We start from the raw sequence: 18,955 nt of genomic DNA, 5'->3' as shown, positions 1-18,955 counted from the left end.
CTGGGTTTGCGGCTTGTTCGTGTTTCCCTGAGTGGCTACCTCTTTTGCACTGATGAGTTCCTGCTGGACAGTGAGTCCCCCGGGGGTGGCGTCAGCACAGAGCCCGAAGTCTGGCACACGGCGCTTCGGGAGGCAATCATACACGGCCAAGTGGACGAGGTCTCTGGAACTGGAGCCCTTTCCTCTCCCCATACTGCCTGACAGCGTCTTACTCTCCTTTCCTGATTACCCTCAGAAAGAAGTCACCGCTGCCATGTGGATCATATAAGAAAGGAGTGTGGTGGAGGTTGGGGAGGGGGGAGGGCCACTCCAATGTTGGTGAACCTCGGAGGGGGGTGGGGAGGGCTGCCTCCTGCTTTGGAAACATTCTTCTGATTGCTCTGCACAGCTCAGCAGGCTGCCCTGGCTTAGGACAAGAAGGAGGGAGAGGCAAACACCCTTCATTTTAATTAAAGCCAACTTTACATTGTTATTCCATTTGCCTGTGTTATTGCACGAGCTTACAATAAAGTTATATGGCGCCCCCAGGGCAGCTCGAGCTGCGTGATAGAATGTGTCCAAGATCAGCACTCCAGGACTGTGCTTGGCTTCTCTGCAGGGTGAACCAGAGCCAGCCCCGGGTCCTCTCTGGGGCTCCACGTCATTGTTCAGTCTCAGGTCTGTTAGCGGCGCCTTTATTTACATGTCATTCATTTTGAAAAATATTTATCTAGTACTTTCTATGTGCCCAGCAGTGGGTGAGGTGCTGAGTGTACCCCTGGCATGCTGCCGCACGCCCCCTGAAGTACACATACCGCGGGCTCCAGGACCTGGCCCCGACCAGTCTCTCTCCAGCAATACAGATATCCATGTGGACACTCCCCACCCCACCCCACATTGGTCTGGTCTTCCTGCTTTTGCTCTGAGGAGACATCTGTAATTGAACTAAGCAGCCTCTTACACTTAGCGATTTCCTAAGTTCCTTCATATCTGACATTTCTTCTGGTTCTCACAACATGGCCATTCAGATGCTGCCCACTCTTCAAGATTCACTGCAAATGCCACTTCCTCCTTGCAGCCTCTTCTGGTCACATCTTTCTCCAGGCCCCTTTGGCTCCTTTTGCCTCCTTTTCATGGATCTCATCACAAAATTAAAATTATGGGCAGAAGACATGAATCGACATTTTTTCAAAGGAGACATCCAGATGGCCAACAGACACATGGAAAGATGCTCAACATCACTGATTATCAGGGACATGTAAATCAAAATGACAATGAGCTATCACCTCACACCTGTCAGAATGGCTGATATCAAGACCACAAGAAACAACAGGTGTTGGTGAGGATGTGGAGAAAGGGGCGGCCTGCCCTGTCGGTGACAATGTGAACTGGTCCAGCCACTCTGGAGAACTTTATGGAATTTATAGCAGCATTATCTACAATAGCCAAATTATGGAAGCAGCCCAATGTCCATCAACTGATGAATGGATGAAGAGGAGGTGATGTGCATATATATACACACACACACACACACAATAGAATATTACTCAGCCATAAAAGGAATGAAATCTTGCCATTTGCAACAACATGGAAGGAGCTAGAGAATCTTATGCTAAGTGAAATAAGTCAGTCAGAGAAAGACAAATACCATATGATTTTACTCATATGTAGAGTTTAAGAAAGAAAAAAATGAGCAAAGGGGAAAAAAAGAGAGAGGCAAACTAAGAAACAGACTTAACCGTAAGAACAACCTGATAGTTATCAGAGGGGAGGGGAGTGGGGAGATGGGTGAAATAAGTGATGGGGATTAAGGAGTGCACTTGCTGTGATGAGTACCAGGTGTTGTATGTAAGTGTTGAATCACTAAATTGCACATCTGAAACTAACATTACACTGTGTGTTAACTCACTGGAACTTAAATAAAAACTTAAAAAAAGGGACATGTGGGTGGCTCAGTGGGTTAAGTATCTGCTTTTGGCTCAGGTCATGATCAGGTCCTGGGATTAAGCTCTGTGTCAGGCTCCCTGCCCAGCAGAGGAGTCTGCTTCTCCCTCTCTCTCTGCATCATTCCCCGTCCTCATGCTCTGTCTCTCCCGCAAATAAATATATAAAATCTTTAAAAAAAAGAAACAGAAAAAAACTTTTCAAAGTTAAGGCTTATGCTTTCCTTTGCTTTGCATAATGTTTCTGAGTTTCATCCATGTTGTGGGTGGATTAGTGGTTTGTTCTTTGGGATTGCTGAGTTATACCTCATTGTATGGATACATTCTTTTTTTGTGTGTGTATTCATTTATTTGGATTATTTAAAGTGTGGGACCATTATGAATAAAGTTTCCTTAAACATCTCTTGAGTAAGAAATGGGCATGTGTCTTCATTTTTCTTGGGTAAGTATCTAAGAGTGGAATTGTGTCACAGAGAGGACATATTTTTTTTTTAAAGATTTTATTTATTCATGAGAGAGAGAGAGAGAGAGAGAGGCAGAGACACAGGCAGAGGGAGAAGCAGGCTCCATGCAGGGAGCCCGATGTGGCTCGATCCCCCGGCCCCAGGACCAGACCCTGGGCTGAAGGTGGCGCTAAACCGCTGAGCCACCTGGGCTGCCTGAGAGGACATACTTTTAACTTTATATGAAACAGCCAAAAAGTTTTCCAACGTAGTTGTACCATTTTACACTCTTATCAACAATGGATGAGCATTTTGGTTGCTTCACATCTTGGCCATATTTGCTGCTGTCAGTTTTTTTTTTTTTTTAAATTTTTGCCATTCTGCTGGGTGTGTCATATCATTTTGTAGTTTTAATTCAAATTTACAGGTGATTATTGAGGACTTTGAAGTGCACTTATTGCTATATCTTCTTTTGGAAGTGACTGTTCAAGTGCTTCCCAGTTTTATTGGATTGTTTATCACTTATTATTAAGGATTCCTAGAAAAAAAGAATTCCTTATATATTCTGAATATAAGTAACAGGAAAGCTATATTGATTTTTCTTAATATCTTTTGATGAACAAAAGTTTTAAAATTTGATGAAGTCCAGTTTGTCAATTTTTACCTTGTTAGTGTTTTTTTATATCATAAGAAATATGCCTAGTCCATTTGTAACTTTTGCCTAGTCCAAAGTTACAAATATATTCTCTGTTTTCTTCTAGAAGTTTCATAGTTTTAGTTTTTAAATTTAGTTCTATCAGCAATTTTGAATTAATTATTTTTGGTAGGGGATGAGGTAGTGGTTGAGGTTCAGTTTCTCCCCATTAGTCTAGGCTTGTTTGTTGAAGAGACTTTCCTTTTCTTATTGAATTGAATTATAAAAAATCAGTTGATGATATATGTAGGCATCTATTCTGGATTCTATGCTGTTCTATTCTTGTCTATCTTTATGCCACTTCCAACTTTTCTTGATTACCTTAGCTTTCTAATACCTATTGAAATCAAGTAACCTTAAGTCCTCTAACTCTGCTCTTTGACAAGATCATTTTGGTTGTTCTGGGTCATTTGCTTTTTCATATAAATTCTCCAAAAAGGGCTGTTGTGATTTTGACTAAGGTTGTATTAAAATATTAATTATTTGGTGGAGAATTTACATCTTAACAATATTAAGCCTACCAATCCATGAAAATGGTACACCTTTCCATTTCTTTAGGATCTCTATTTCTTTTAGCAACATTTTTTACTTTTCAACATGAAGGTCTTGCACACATTTTGCTAATTTATCCCTAAGTTTTAATGTTTTTGATGTTTTAAATACTTAAAAATTTCATTTTTCATTTGTTTTATATACATACACACACACACACACACATATCACAGATATACTTGATATTTACATTGACCTTGTATCTTGCATTCTTCCTAAAGTTGTAAAGTAACTAATAAGTTCTAATACTTTTTAAATAGATTCCTTAGGATTTTTCTGTGTTCAGAATTATGTAATGTGTGAATGAAGACACTGTTACTTCTGCTTTTGCAATATTTATAACTTTTATTTCTCTTTCTTGCCTTATTGTACTGTTTAGGATCACCTCTATGATGTTGGATTAAAAAATGGCAAGAGCAGCATCCTTGAATTCTTCCTTATCTTAGGGGGAAAAGGGCTTAATATTTCATTATTAACTATGTCAGTTATAGGTTTTTTCACAGATATCTTTTATCAGATTGAGAAAGTTTTTTTCTAGGTTCCTGAGAGTTTTAATTATGAATGTGTATTAAATTTTATCAAATGATTTTTCAGTATCTACTGAGATGGTCATTTGATTTTCTCTTTTATTATGTTAATGTGAATAATTGCATATGCTTGAGGTAAAGTATATTCTTTATTTTATTTTATTTTATTTTATTTTATTTTATTTTATTTATTTTTGAGAGAGAGAGAGAGAGAGAGAGAGCAGGGGAAGGGCCAAGGGAGAGGGAGAGAGAATATTAAGAAGCCTCCAGCTCTGTGTGGAGCCCGAAGTGGAGCTGGATCTCATGACCCTGAGATCATGACCTGAGCTGAAGTCAAGTCAAACATTTAATCAACTGAGCCATCCAGGTACCCTGAGATAAAGTGTATTCTTGAGATAAAGTCAACTTGGTTACAATTGATTCTATACATATACACTTTATGGCTGAATTTGATTTGACAATAATTTGCTAAGGATTTTAAAGAGAGATATTGGTCTGTAATTTTCTTTTCTTATAATGTCTTTGCCTGGTTTTGGTATCAGCACTATACTAATCTCATTTAATGAGTTGGGAAGTGTTCCTTTCTATATTTTTGAAAGAGTTTTCTATTTTTTTAAAAATATTTTATTTATTTATTCATGAGAGAGAGAGAGAGAGAGAGAGAGAGAGAGGCAGAGACACAGGCAGAGGGAGAAGCAGGCTCCATGCAGGGAGCCTGAAGTGGGATTCGATTCCGGGTCTCCAGAATCACCACGCCCTGCTGAAGGTAGTGCTAAACTGCTGAGTCACCGGGCTGCCCTAGTTTTCTATTTTTTATTCATTAAGTGTTTGAAGGAATTCACCATGAAAATATTTGGAGTTTTATTTGTGGGGATTTTTAAAATATGACAAATTCAGTTTCTTTAAAGACATAGATAGTGCTTGTCAGATTTTTCTATTCTTGAGTCAATATTGGCAATTTGTGTCTTTTATTTTATTTTATTTTTAAAATATTTTATTTATTTATTCATGACAGACACTCACAGAGAGAGAGGCAGAGACAAAGGCAGAGAAAGAAGCAGACTCCATGCAGGGAGCCCAACATAGGACTCGATCCCAGGTCTCCAGGATCACACCCTGGGCTGAGGGGGTGCCAAACCGCTGGGCCACCAGGGCTGCCCAATTTGTGTCTTTTAAAGAAGGTTCATTGCATCCAAGTTGTTGAATTAATTAGCATAAAATTGTTCATAATATTCCCTTATATCATTTTAATGTCTGTAGGATCTATAGTGATGTCTTCTCTTTTCTATCTGATACTGGCAGTTTGTGTCTTCTCTCTTTTCTTCTTAGTATAGCTATGGGCTCATCAATTTTATTTAATCTCTTCAAAGGGCCATATTTTATTTCATTGACTTTTCCTTATTGTTTATTTTCTATTTATTTTTGAAAAAAATATTTTCTTTATTTATTCATGAGAGACACAGACTGAGAGGCAGAGACACAGGCAGAGGGAGAAGCAGGCTCCTAGAGGGGAGACCAATGTGGGACTCGATCCAAGGACTCCACGATGAGGCCCTGAGCCAAAGGTAGATGCTCAACTACTGGGCCACCGGTATCCCTATTTTCTATTTCAATGCATTACACTCTTAACTTTGATAATTTTTTCTTCTAGTTACTTGGTGCCACTTTTTCTAGATTCTTAAGATATAAACTTGAATAACTTATTTTAAATCATTCTTCTTTTTAAATATAAATATTTAAAGTTATACAGTTTCCTCTAAGCACTGCTTTAACTACATCCTACTAATTTTATGTTGTATTATGTTATCACTCTATGCTTGAATGCTATCTCTCCATTTAGGTCTCTGCTCAACTGTCAGTTTCTTAGAATCTTTCTCTGATCAATTTACATACAATGCACCTTTATCCCTATCAGTCTTTATTCCTTTACCCTGCCTTATTTTTTTCATAACATCTGACATTATATTATAATGTATTAATGTATTATATTATACATGATGTGATATTATATTATTATAATTTATTTATTCATATTTTTATTGTCTGTCTTCTCCACTAACTCCTGCAAGGCAGGGACTATTTATTTTGTTCACTGATGCATCCTAGCACTTTAGAAGAGACCCATAAATATTTGTTGAATAAAGGAATAAATAATTTAAGAGCCTGTGCAAATATCCCCTTCACAGAAGTCTTCTCTGACAGCCTTCTTCTAATTTTCAGACAAATTCACCTCACTTGTTTCTTTTTTTTCTTAAAGATTTTATTTATTTATTCATGAGACACACACACAGAGAGAGAGAGAGAGAGAGAGAGAGAGAGGCAGAGACACAGGCAGAGGGAGAACCAGGCCCCATGCAGGGAGCCTGGCGTGGGACTCGATCCCAGGCCTCCAGGATCAGGCCCTGGGCTGAAAGTGGTGCTAAACCACTAAGCCACCCGGGCTGCCCATCCTTACTTGTTTCTAATGTTTTTATACTTGCTCATACTGTTTTTTTTTTTTTTAAGAGTTTATTTATTCATGAGAGACACACAGAGAGAGACAGTGACACAGGCAGAGGAATCAGGCCCCTGATTCCCAGCCTGGCTCTCCTTGTAGGAGAGCCAGTCCCAGGACCCCGGATCGCACCCTGAGCCAAAGGCAGATGCTCAACCACTGAGCTACCTAGGTGCCCCTATCCTTGCTCATATTTTATCACTGTTTATAACTATATTTTATTGTCTATCTCAGTCTTCCCCACTGACTACCTGCCAAGGGTAAGGACTATGTCTCAATTCACCAGTGCCCCAAATAAGGCCTGACACAGAAGAGATTAGCAAATGTTTGACAAATGAGTAAATTAAGTGTCACCAATCACTCCTGCCTTGCAAATCAGCTGTGAGCTAGACTTGTCTGTAGACCAGAGGCCACTCCATGAATCTGGAAGATTTCAAGTATAAAAAGCTTTGAAGTTTATAACATGATATTGTTTATCTGATTTAGGCAATGAAAGAAGTCTGCATCATGCATTCCAGTTTAGAAACCACTTTTGTATACGTTATCTCATTGGACCTTCACAACGTTTCTGGGAAGAAGACATTGTTATCCTCTTTCCAGGTGAGGAAGTACAAGTTCAGTACATATACTCAAGAACTGGGGAGTTTGAGGGGTAGCCCGGGTGGCTCAGCGGTTTAGTGCTGCCTTTGGCCCAGGGGCATGATCCTGGAGACCCGGGATCGAGTCCCACATCAGGATCCCTGCATGGAGCCTGCTTCTCCCTCTGCCTGTGTCTCTGACTCTCTCCCTCTCTGTGTCTTTCATGAATAAATACATAAAATATTAAAAAAAAAAGAACTGGGGAGTTTGAGACTGGATACAAGATTTCTGACTTTTCCAGTCTTATCACAGCACCATAAAAGAAGTCTGTGACCTGGAGGCAAGATGGGTTCCAACGCCTCGTGGACTTGGTTGTAGGAGATTAGGTATCTGTCGAGCTGGATGTGATTGGCAAGCATGAGGGTGCCTGCACAGGCTGATGTGGGCATTGGGCTCAATCTTTGTTGCTTTGATCCACAGACTCAGTCTTACATAGGAGAAGAGTTCTTGAATTTGAAACCTGGCCTTTCCATACTATTAGTAAGGATCTTGTGTGAGGGGCTTTCCCTGTCTGGACTTTAGTTTTCACATCTCTAAAATGGGGCTTAAACACCTCTTAGAATTGTGAGAACAAAATGAGAGATTCATGTAAGTGGATCTTGTAAGGGCTCCTATAAAGCAGAGCCTGTCTCTAATGTAATTTTTCGCTGGGTCCCTGAAATGTCCTTGCGTTTGTAATATTTCCCTTGATGGTTTACCTCTCATTGACATTAGACAAAAGAGAGAGGAAAGGACAGCAGAGCTAAGTAGAGTTTGAGCTCTTTCAGCTGCCACTGTTGGATCATAGCTGGGCTCCCAGCTGGTAAGAAATGGCTCTGGCCCCGTGGGGACATCTGGGGGGTGAGGTCAGTTAATACCAAATCACAGCATTTACTGAGCAGTTAATAATAATGACAACCCCATAGTTACTGTTTACTGACTACTATTTATCATTTATTCTGTACATAGGATAGATATGAGCCCAAATTTCCTGGCTGGATCCTGGAGGTCCCTCCTCCCTAGGCCATACCAGTTGCCTTTCCCCTAATCTCTGGGTGTTTTTATTTTATTTTTTTTTCCTCTGGATGGTTTGATTTTGCTCCCCATACCCCAGTGTCCGGCCATGCCTTGCTTCTACTCAGACCTCTTCTGGGGCCCTTCCTTAATAGCAGCGGCAGCATAGGTTGGTTATGGTGTGATCTGGCGCTATCTGATCTTTTCATCTCAACCACTTAAAGCCTACATCTCACACTTCGGTCTTCTATCAGCCTTTTCTGGAATGTGCCCAATACCATCCCACCTCTAGGCCTCTGCCAATGCTGTTCTCTTTATCTGGAGTAGCTTTCCATGAAATCCCCACTGGCTCTTGATCTCTGCCCAACTTGATGATTTTTCCAAGACCACTTAATCTGTCAAAACCTAACCTGTTTTGGTTAGCTGGACCATGAGGCCATGGCCCTTAAATCTATCACGCCTGGGTAGGAGTGCCAGATTTAGCAGATAAAAATAGTTAAACTGAACTTCATATAAACGATGAATAATTTTTAATATAAGTATGTCTACACAATATTTGGGATATACTTATACTGAAAATTATTAATTTTTTATCTGAAATTCAAGTTTAACTGGACATTCTGTATTTTATTTGGCAACTCTGGTGTGTGAGTTCATATGCATATAATAGCTCTGTAACCTTCTGGGGAAGAGGATGCTCTTGTGGCTCAGACTAGAAGGCCTGGGAGCCTGGAAATGAGTTGGCCCGAGAGCCCATCTGGTCTAGGGCCCCCACATTATAGACCACTGCCGGACAGTGGAAGGATGTGCCCAAGTTCGCACAGTGGGGGGCGGCAGAGGGGAGGCAGGAACACTGGCCCCTGATTCCCAGCCTGGCTCCCTCCTGTGCAGCAGCTCTGTGCTCTGAGCTGATGGAACAGCTCAGGTTCCCACTCCCCTGCCCCTGACCTGCCCTTGGCCGGCTTCGGAGGGGGGTCTGATGACGAAATGTGATCTGCCATAAAATCTCTACCAAACCAACTCTTCTCACAGCCCACCCGCCCGCCTCAAAGGGGGGCGCCTAATCCTCATTTATGGGGCCGAGCAGCTGGGTCTGGCCTGAGTCTTTGAACGTGAGCTTGGGGTGCCTTGGGTCAGCCCAGCCTTGGCCAGAGGAACCTGAGAGTGGAAGAATTTAGGGAGGCCGAGCAAGTAGAGGGGGCAGCCCCCCACTGCCGAGCAAGTGGAGGGGGACCCCCCACCGCCCCCAAGGAGCCCCAGTTAAGGTGAACATATAAAATTAGAGGGGTTGAAGATGGAGGGTCAGCATGGACACATCTTTCCAAGGCTCCCATCCTGCAGCCGAGAAGAGATACTGGTTTGGAGCAGAGAGCAGGACAGGCTCTTCGAAGCATTGGGGGACATGTCCTTAGCACACTCAGAAGTAATTGGGGCAGCACAACAGCAGCTCTGACTCTGAGAGTGGTGGCAGACGGAGAGGAGTGAAGGGATGCCAGAGGGATCAGGAGGTCGTGGCCACACAGCCGGGCCCTGGAGGGGTCCCAAATGGCGTCTCTTTCTAGTTTGGGTGATGCGCTGGCAAAGCACAGACAAGGAGCACGGACGGGAGAGGGTGCAGGGGCAGCTGGGTACTCTTTGGGGGTGCTGAGTGGGAGGGCCCTGCGGGACACCCAGCAGAGGCGCCCTGGGCAGGGAGCTGGGGTGCAGAGGGTAGGTGCCTGTGTCCACTGTCACTGAGGGGAGGTGGGGAGAGAAGGGGGCCTAAGAGTGAGCCCCCAGGATCACAGACACAGAGAGCTGGGAAGGAGCAGAAGAGTCCAGAGAAGGGGGAGCCAAGAGGGACCTCAGGGGACAGTCAGTGCCCCCGTGTGGGAGCCCCACGGGCAATGCTTTCACTGGGTTTAGCGGCCCGCTCACAGCTCACGTGGTTTCTGGGAGGGGGGTGCTGATTTGCCCAGGAATGGGAGGTGAGGGAAGGAGCTAAGTGTAGAGGCTCCTTAAGGAAGAGATCTGCCCTACAGGGATGGAGGGCCGCAGGGATGGAGGCGGGCTTAAGGGAGAGATCGCTTGTGAGAATCTCAGGATGAAGAACCTCTGAGGAGAAGGAGGCGATAGAAAAAGAGGAGGAGAAGGGTGCTGTTCACACTCCTGACGGCAGCCCACAGACGCCTGCGGTTCCTTCCCGACCTGGGACACCTGCACACACGGACACACGGACACACATGCAGAACAAGTTTTGTGACACCTACGCACCTTTACTGATGTTTTCTTTCCTGTTTTACTTTCATAAACTGCTGGTTACAACGCCCCAAATGGAATTTGTCACCCTTAAATCGTTCACAAGAGCCAGTCAGACAGATGCTGAGATAGAGGCTGGGACAGAGAGGAGGAGAGGTGGCCAGGTGAGCTCCCCGGGGTGGGGAGGAGTGGGCGCAGAGGGGAGGGCTTGGTTTCCATCCGGGAGGACTCATTCCACCAGGGGGGAGGAGATGAGATTCGAAGGAGGCACACCTAAATATGGAGGTTTTGTGGCTGAAAGCTGATAGCTTTTGATTTCTCCATGAAGGGGCGCCTGGGTGGCTCAGCAGGTCAAGTGTCTGCTCAGGTCATGCCCCTGGTCCTGGGATGGAGCCTGTGTTGGGATCTCCGCTGAGCAGGGAGCCTGCTTCTCCCTCTGCCTCTCCGCCTGCTTGTGCTCTCTCTCTCTCTGTCAAATAAGTAGAGAATTTTTTTTTTAAAGGTGATTTCTCCATGAAGGCCACTGTGAAAGGGCAGGCTGAGGAAGAGCAAGGTTGGAGGTGCCAAGGAGAGAGGGCAAGATTTGAACGGCCACTGTGAGAGCAGAAGGAGCAGGGAAAAAATTGCATTTCCCAGCAGTTTGCAGGCTCCATGGAGGAGGGCAGCTATGCATTTAGAGTGGTCCTGCTTTTTCTGTAATTTTAGTAAAGCCTAAGGAAGAGAAGTCCTTCTTCTTTGGTGGGAGACAGGTGAGGCCTAGCATAGGACAAGGGCATGGGGTTCTTTGCTGAGTTAACAAATGAATAAATACCTCAACAAACAAATTTATCAGTTCAACAACTATTTATGGAGCACCCACTGTGTGCCAAGTGCTGTTCTAGGAAGAGAATACTCTGTAGAGATGACAAAGACAAAATTCTTGTCCCTTTGGAAGCAACCTGTGCCCTGGACCTTTAGGACTTCATGGGGCTTTTCTGAGGATTGCTTTCTAAAAAAAATTATTTGTTTATTTGTTTATTTATTTATTTCTTTAGGCAGCTTAACCCAGTCCGGTGAAAAATTTGGAGGGATGGTCATCACCTGCCACATTCCTGTTTGTGTTCTAGTTCAGCCCAAGATGAAGGAGTTGAGAGCATGGTCTTCATTTTCAGGAGCTCAGAGAGGCAAGTCAGCTTATCCCCGGTCACACAGCATGACAGCAGAGCAGCTGGGCCGGGCCGGGCGGCAGTTTCGCACTCCCAGTTGCTTCTGCTCTCTACTCAGCAGTGTCTGCACAAACCCTGCCTTAGATAGGGTGCTGGGGTAGGTGCCTGGATTGTAGCTTTCTGGGGAAAACCTTGATGTGCTTTTCTTTTCTGGTTTCCCTGGGGTGGAGCAAACAGAATGTCTGTGGCCCCAAAAGGAAGTGAGTCTGTCGGGCTGGTGAGTGCCCGTTGCAGGCATTGGCTGCCTGTGGGAATGTCTGCTCTCTGTGGGAGACAAGGGATGTTCAGCTCCCGCCCACCGGTGGCAGTGGGGATGTGGGAAGTGGGGAAACGAGTGCATACCTACACAAAGACATCAAGGGGTACAGATGCACGTGCAAACACTAATATCCAAGCCCTCACTCAGACTCACAGTGTGAATGGAGCATCACATGTATAGGTACACCCATGAATACACTCATTGACATATCTACAGGCTGACCTACTTATACTTGTACACACATCCAAAAGGACATACATATTTTTTAAAAAGCATAAAGTTACCCATTATGGGTGCACATTTTTGGAGACATGCAAATCCACATACATGAAGTCTATGCGCATGCACACACAAACCCCCAGAGACTCAAATCCAAAAGTGCTCATTGAAAGTTGTACCCATGTACGCTCTTCCAGCCCCTCCCCTTGGCATCAGCCTCATTTTTGTCTCTGGGCCTTTACCAGTCATCACATGCTCTCTTTTGCCTCAGGGCCTTTACGCAGGCTGTTTCTTCTCCTACAATGTCTTGGGCCACCACCTCTGCCACTCCTCATCTTTCAGTCACAGTGTATGTATTTCTTCCTCTGGGACACCTCCTTGGGCACCCACTCAGGATCCCCTGTACCCCTTTTCACAACACTCAGCCTCTTTACTTACCTGCCTGTTTCCCCCTAGACTGCCCGCTGTTTTGTTCATGGCTGTACATAGGAGGGCCTTCGCGGATAACAGGTTGACAGTGTGACTACCTACTGTGAATGGAGCACTTTGGTGTGCTGGGAGGTGGAGTAGGTGGTGCAAGTATTAACTTCCTATTTATTATTGACCCTATTTTGTAGAGGAGGAAGGGGAAATATGGTAGGTGTCCGAGCTGGGATTTGAGGCCAGGGTAGAGGGCAGCCCGGGTGGCTCAGCGGTTTAGCACCGCCTTCAGCCCAGGGCTGATCCTGGGGTCCCGGGATCGAGTCCTGCATCAGGCTCCCTGCATGGAGCCTGCTTCTCCCTCTGCTTCTCCCTATGCCTGTGTCTCTGCCTGTCTCTTTCTCTCTGTGTCTTTCATGAATAAATAAATAAAATATTAAAAAAAAAATGAAGCCAGGGAAGACCCTTTGCACTCCCAGGTGTCTGTGCTTTCCCTCTTCCCCTGGGGTCTGCACGCCTAGCAGGCACCGAGAGTGGGGTGCATCCTCTCCTCCTCCTCCTCCCCCCGCCAGCAGCCTCCCCGTGTCCTCCCGCCTGGGGCGCAGGTGCTTCCACGCATTCCCGGCGACGCCTGCAGGGCCGGGGTGGGCATCCTCGGCGCGCCCCACCTGCGGGCGGCCCTGCGGCGCGGGGCGGGGCTGAGCGAAGCCCCCCCAACCCCCCCGGGCCCCCCCCCCCCGGCTCCTCCCCCCGCCCCCGCTTCCCCTGCCGGCGGCGCCCGCACACGTGGGCCGCCCCTCGCTGGGGGGAGCGCACGGGGCGGCGCGGGGCGCGGGGCGCGGAGGGGCGGCGCGGGCCGGGCTCCCGGGCGTGCGGCGCGGGCCGGCCGGGTGGCGAAATGGCTTTTCCAGATTAGGGGCCCAGGCTGCGCTGTTGACACAGTCATAAGTTTTAATGAGAAATTTTGAGTATTTGTGTGGGAGACGCGGCCCCGGCGCACAGATGCCCGGGGCGGGGGGGGGGGGGGCTCCGGGCCGAGCCGCGGCGCGCGGATTCCTTGCCGGCAGAGGGGAAACGTTTCAACCCGCTCACCTTTGAACCGCCGGGGACGCTGTTTACCTTGGCCGCCCGAGTGGCAGTTTTACAGATATTAAATACGCCCTGAGGGGGGCCGGGGCCTCCTACCCCCCACCCCGGGCGGCCCGGGCGCCCATCCCGTCCAGGTCAGCGCCGTCTTCCCGGGGCCCCCGCCCGCGCTGCTGCCGGGGAGACGCCCGGGGGGCCCCATCCACTCCCCAGCTCATCCATCTCCTAATTCGATTTTCTGTGTCAGGGCAGCGGCTGGAGGAGGCGAGGGGCGAGGGCAGCTGGGTGCCGCCCGCGCGGCTGGACGGGGTGCCCGGCTCTCGTCTTCTCCGGGGCCGGGGCCGGGGCGCCCCCTCCCCCCCCCCCCCCCCCCCCCCCCCGCCGTGGGCGCAGCGGGCTCGGCCTGGACCCTCCACCGGAGCCGGCGCTCAGAGGGCTCCCGCCGCGGAGCGGGCCGTGTTGACTTTACGGAGAAGGCTGCTCTGCACATTTCACTGCTGATTTATTGGTTTTTAACTAGATCCGTATGCGGGGCTGAGGAGCCTCTTGCACTTGGCGAGGCTGCGCCGGGCGCTAAGGACCCAGGCCCTCCTGCCCGTCGGCCTCCCTGCCTCCCCCCCTCGCCCCCTGCCTCCCCCCGCAGCCTCCCCCCTCCCCCGCCCCCTGCTCCACCGAGGCCGCCCTGGCGAGGTGGGGCCCTGGCCCCTGAGCCCCCCGCCCCTGGCCACCTGCGGAGCGCGTGTTTGTGTGTGTAAGAATTTATGGACTTGAAGGGGGGGCTGCGAGGGGGGCCCCCACCCTGAGCCTGAAGCCCACTGCCCGTCTTCCCTCCCTCAGGCCTCAAGGAGCACTTGTCATACATTTTAATGGACTTTGGAGTCGGACAAACCTAGATGGATGGCCTGCCTGGTCTCTGTCCCCGCTGGCTGTGTGCTTTGGGGGAGCCAGGTAACCCCTCTGATCCCTGATCCGTCCCCTTGGGAGTGGGTGTGACTCTTACCTAGGATGGGGCACCGCTGGAAAGCTTTGTCTTCACAAAGCACAGAGGGGGCTTCTTGATTAGCTGCCCTCCCAAATTCCTCTCCCGCCCCCGGCTGGTCACTCCTGGTGAAGGGGGGACTTCTTCACCCGCCCTGGTGAAGGGACAATGACCTCATACCCTCTCCTGGTGCTGCATGCAGTGCTTCCTGGGTCACGAGGAGAGTTGTATACAAATACAAGCCATCGATTTATAAATTATAAAGCGCTGTTAATCCCTTAACTCATCAAATCCTCATAAAAGTTCTATGAGAGAAGAGACAGGATAAAAGGAAGTAGCAAAGTCATTTAACCCAGAGAGACAAAGGAATTGGATCAGGGACCCGCACTCCGAACCCAGGGCAGTTTCTCGCCTAGAGTGCTTTTCTTGAAGTCCCAGCTGCCTCTCCCCTCTTCAACATTGCTCCTCTGCAGTGACAGAGGATGTTACGTGCAGGCATCCTAGGTACACAAATGGGGTCCCCTTGGGCGTAGAAACAAAGGGAAGCTACTGAGGGGCAGGGGACCCACGTGGACACCTGCCTGTAGGAACGAGGCGGCTTTGGCCAGCCCTGGAAGAGCAACCCGAGAGCAGGGTGGGCACAGTGAAGACAGTTCTGATTGAGACCCCCAGAACTCCAGGAGCCAAAGGACGACGCTGGCCGCATCTGCAGAATCCATCAGGCGTCTTGATGGGTCGCCGTTAAACAAAGATGGGATAAGGTTACATGTGTTTTCCGTGGGAGTCGGCTCCAATTTCAGCCTGATGATTTAGTCAGGTGTAAGCATGAAGTTTCCAATTTAGAGAAATAAATCTCCAGTGATTTTATTATCCCCTGTTTTACCCTGACACCCAACTTCACCCCGGCCCCCTGTCAAAGCCCTCATGATGTGTTTATATAGGGCGCACTGTAATTGATTGGCGTGCAATAGAACATGACACAGAAAATGTGGCCTTCCCCACCAGGCCCGACTCTGGGAGCTTCCATATTTCACCGTCCCCCAGGCCCAATCACAGGCTCCCACTCGCTGTGGCCGCAAATTCCTGGGATTCTGGGTTGTCTGAGAACAGGAGTGAAGAGCCGAGGGGTCCAGCCAGGCACCCAAAGGTGGGCTCGGAGCGTGTTTTGGCCTACAGATCAGGGTGAAAAACACTGGAGAGTGCACCTGCCCTGGGTAGAGGCTGGTTGGGGTGGCTGGACTCATGACCTCAGAGGTCCTGGGAGATTCTGGAAATTAATGAAATGAACCATCCTTGGCTCTAAGCTTTGGTAATTCTACAGTTCTGAACTTCTGAGATGGTCAGTTTCTAATACTTTGTTATTTCAATCCGTGAATTGAGTTGTGGTTCTAGATTTATGAGTCTCTGACAATGATATGTAATACATGTTATACTAGGATCATATTTCTAATGCATATGAATACAAATACAGATGTGGATTTGAATACTGACATCAAAGCTAAAACCAATATTCATCCCAATACTGTAATTTACCGAAAGCTTTCAACGTGCCCAGCACCGCACGAGGCACATTACATAATCCTTTCAGCTCGCCTTAGCGGCAGCTCTGTAGGGAGGAATCAGCGTCTCCACTTTACGCATGATGCCACTGACGATCAGAGAGGGTAACAATTTGTTCACGGCTACACAATCGGTCTCTGTGTTTTAAGATTCTGGGATTTTAGCCTTCTCGCCCATAAGGCAGCCTAGACCGAGTGGAAAAAGCAGACAGATGGCAGGGTGAGAAGCACTCCCAACCTCATGGGCTGTTGTTAGGGGGGCGCCTATGGTTAGTGCTCACACTGTGAGCCCAGGTGTCATTGAAAAGGTATCCAGGTAGAAAACCCCCAAGATTCAGGGTAGAGAATGAGGACATAGGATCTGGATTCTGGCCTGCCAGCTCCCTGATGGGGGAGAGGGGTGCCTATTTTCTCTTTGCGTATCTCTAGGACAAAAAGCTTTTACCCTCTTATGAGGTGAAAACTGCTTTCCTATAGCTTTAGGGATCCTATTTCTATCTTGTAGGGACACAGAGCGAATCTGCTTCCTTTGCTTCTTGCCTTTGGAGATTTTGAGACACAGTAAATCAAATCTGTTTACTTACTCACCCATTCATCCATCCATTTTCCCCCATCATCCATTAATTATTCATTTATCTATCCACCTCTCCATCACCTTTCTATCCCCCTGCTTTCCACTCCTCATCCCTCCATCAGTACATTGACCCTTCCTTCCTTTTTTCCATCCATCCATCCATCCATCCATCCATCCATCCATCCACTATCCATCCAACATCCATCCATCTGATAGTCCGTTCACCCATTTATAAACTCACTCACTCACTCTCTCACTCATTCATTCATTCATTCATTAATTTATTGAGAGACAGCAAACCAAATGGCATGTGTTAGGCACTCTGGGGGTGGACACAAAGATGAATATGTCCTCAGTAAGCTTGGGAGAAGGACCAGACTCACACCTACAGTACTTGCTCACTTCAAAACGTCAATGACTGTCTTGGCAATTTGTAAATCAGTGATAAGTGGAGGATTCAGGCTCTAAGTATAACCAGGAGCCAGAGGAGAGAGGGGCCAGTGTGGGGTGGGCTGCTCAGACCAGTCATCTTGCACTTTATTTTCTTTACTTCCCAAACTGGTATCTCAACCATGATCCTGGATGAACACTGAAGTTTAGTACTGTGCTCGTTTGGATTCCATTCATTCATTCCTTGGTTCAGCAAGTACTCTTTGTGCATTACTGTCTAACTCTTCAGACATGGTGGCAAACAACAGACAGACACTTGCTTATCATTTAGTGTAGGAAACAGATGATAAACAAGTAAACAAATAAGTGCCTAATGTAATTGCTGACAGTGACAAGTGCCACTAGAAAAAAGAAGAGGAAGAAAGGATAGAGGAGAAGGGAGATGCTATTTTAGGTAAGAAAATTGGGCAGCCTTCCCTGAGGAGGAGACATATGGGCAGGGTTAGGAATTCCTGAGAATTCCTAGGGATGGAGGCCTCGGCCTTTGGCTTCCTATTTTTCCCCAGAGAAAGGGAAGGAGATGGCCAAGAGGAGTGGAATGAAGGGAGGCTTGGACCCTTGGCTGGAGGGATGGTTCATCAGGAAGCAGGAGCTGGGTTTCTCTTTGTGAAAGAGAAAGGGCCTTTGTGGCCTTTGTGGCCCTTGAAGGGCATTCACTTAGTTCTCCTTACCTGGCAGGGCACTGTCTTCATTTACAGTGAGGAAACAGAACAGAATGCACAGCCTGTGATTTGCCTAAGACCCCAGTGTGGGTTAGGGGGAGATCCACACCCCGACACAGGGTGGAGGCCAGCTCCTGGAGCACACCTACCCTCTGAAGCTCTGGGCCTTGGGTGGGTTGTGTCAGGGAGGGTCCCCACCCTGTCCTCTTCTGGAGGTGAAGGCATGTTGGGGTTTGGTACCTGGAGAATCCTGATTTCTCTTCTTAATCTCTCAGACCCCAGGGAGTAGAAATGGTGAGTCTTAGGACTCCCAAGGGGTCAGGGCAGGGTGGGAGAGGTGGAGGGCCAGGACAAGACAGAGGAGGACATGACGCACTGGGCATAAGAACAAAAGCTGAATGGAGGTGGCCCTAGCCTGGGAGTCCAGACCCTGGACTAGAAACTGTAGTTTCTGGTTTGCTATGGGACCTGGGAAAATGCCCTCTTCTCTTGAGACCCTCACTCTAAATTAAGGGGTTTAGGGGTATCTGGGTGGCTCAGGTGGTAAGCGATGAACTCTTGATTTTGGCTCAGGTCATGGTCTCAGGGTTGTGAGACCACACCTCTGCCCTCCACTGCTCATGCATGCTCTCTCTTTAAATAAATAAATAAATAAATAAATAAATAAATAAATAAATAAATAAATTTAAACTAGATGGCCCTTGTGAATCCTTCTAGTTAGAACATGCTTACTTTTTTTTTTTTTTTTTTTTTAAGATTTATTTATTTGAGAGGGAGAGGGAGCAGAAGCATATTGGGTGGGGGTGGGGAAGAGGAGGAGAATTTTCAAGTAGACTCCCTGCTGAGCATGGGGCTCATTCACAACTCTCCAGTTGACTGCCCTCAGCTGGGGCTGTGGCCTTTGAGGGGCTCAGTTAGACTGGAACATCCAAGGTAGCTCACTTGCAGTCTGGCATTTTGACAGGGATTCCGGAAGGCTGGACTCAGCTGGTCCCCATCTCGTTTCGCCGTCTTTACTATACGGTGTGGCCTAACCTGTG

At 47.4% G+C, this 18,955-nt stretch overlaps 1 long non-coding RNA gene across 2 annotated transcripts; it reads left to right on the top strand.

Annotated features, from left to right (window-relative positions):
- Nucleotides 1-13,697: 13,697 nt before the first annotated feature.
- Nucleotides 13,698-18,537, top strand: LOC102157344. 2 transcript variants are annotated; one of them, XR_005370253.1, is made up of 3 exons: nt 13,698-13,828; nt 14,529-14,639; nt 15,258-18,537. It is a non-coding gene; the product is annotated as an uncharacterized LOC102157344 (long non-coding RNA). The 2 variants fall into 2 exon arrangements; XR_005370254.1 differs by lacking the exon at nt 13,698-13,828 and adding an exon at nt 14,370-14,442.
- Nucleotides 18,538-18,955: the final 418 nt, after the last annotated feature.

This window comes from Canis lupus, chromosome 15, assembly GCF_011100685.1.
Source record: "Canis lupus familiaris isolate Mischka breed German Shepherd chromosome 15, alternate assembly UU_Cfam_GSD_1.0, whole genome shotgun sequence".
NCBI classification, from domain to species: domain Eukaryota; kingdom Metazoa; phylum Chordata; class Mammalia; order Carnivora; family Canidae; genus Canis; species Canis lupus.
Note: the sequence above shows the minus strand (reverse complement) of the source record. Positions and strands in the feature narration are given on the sequence as shown.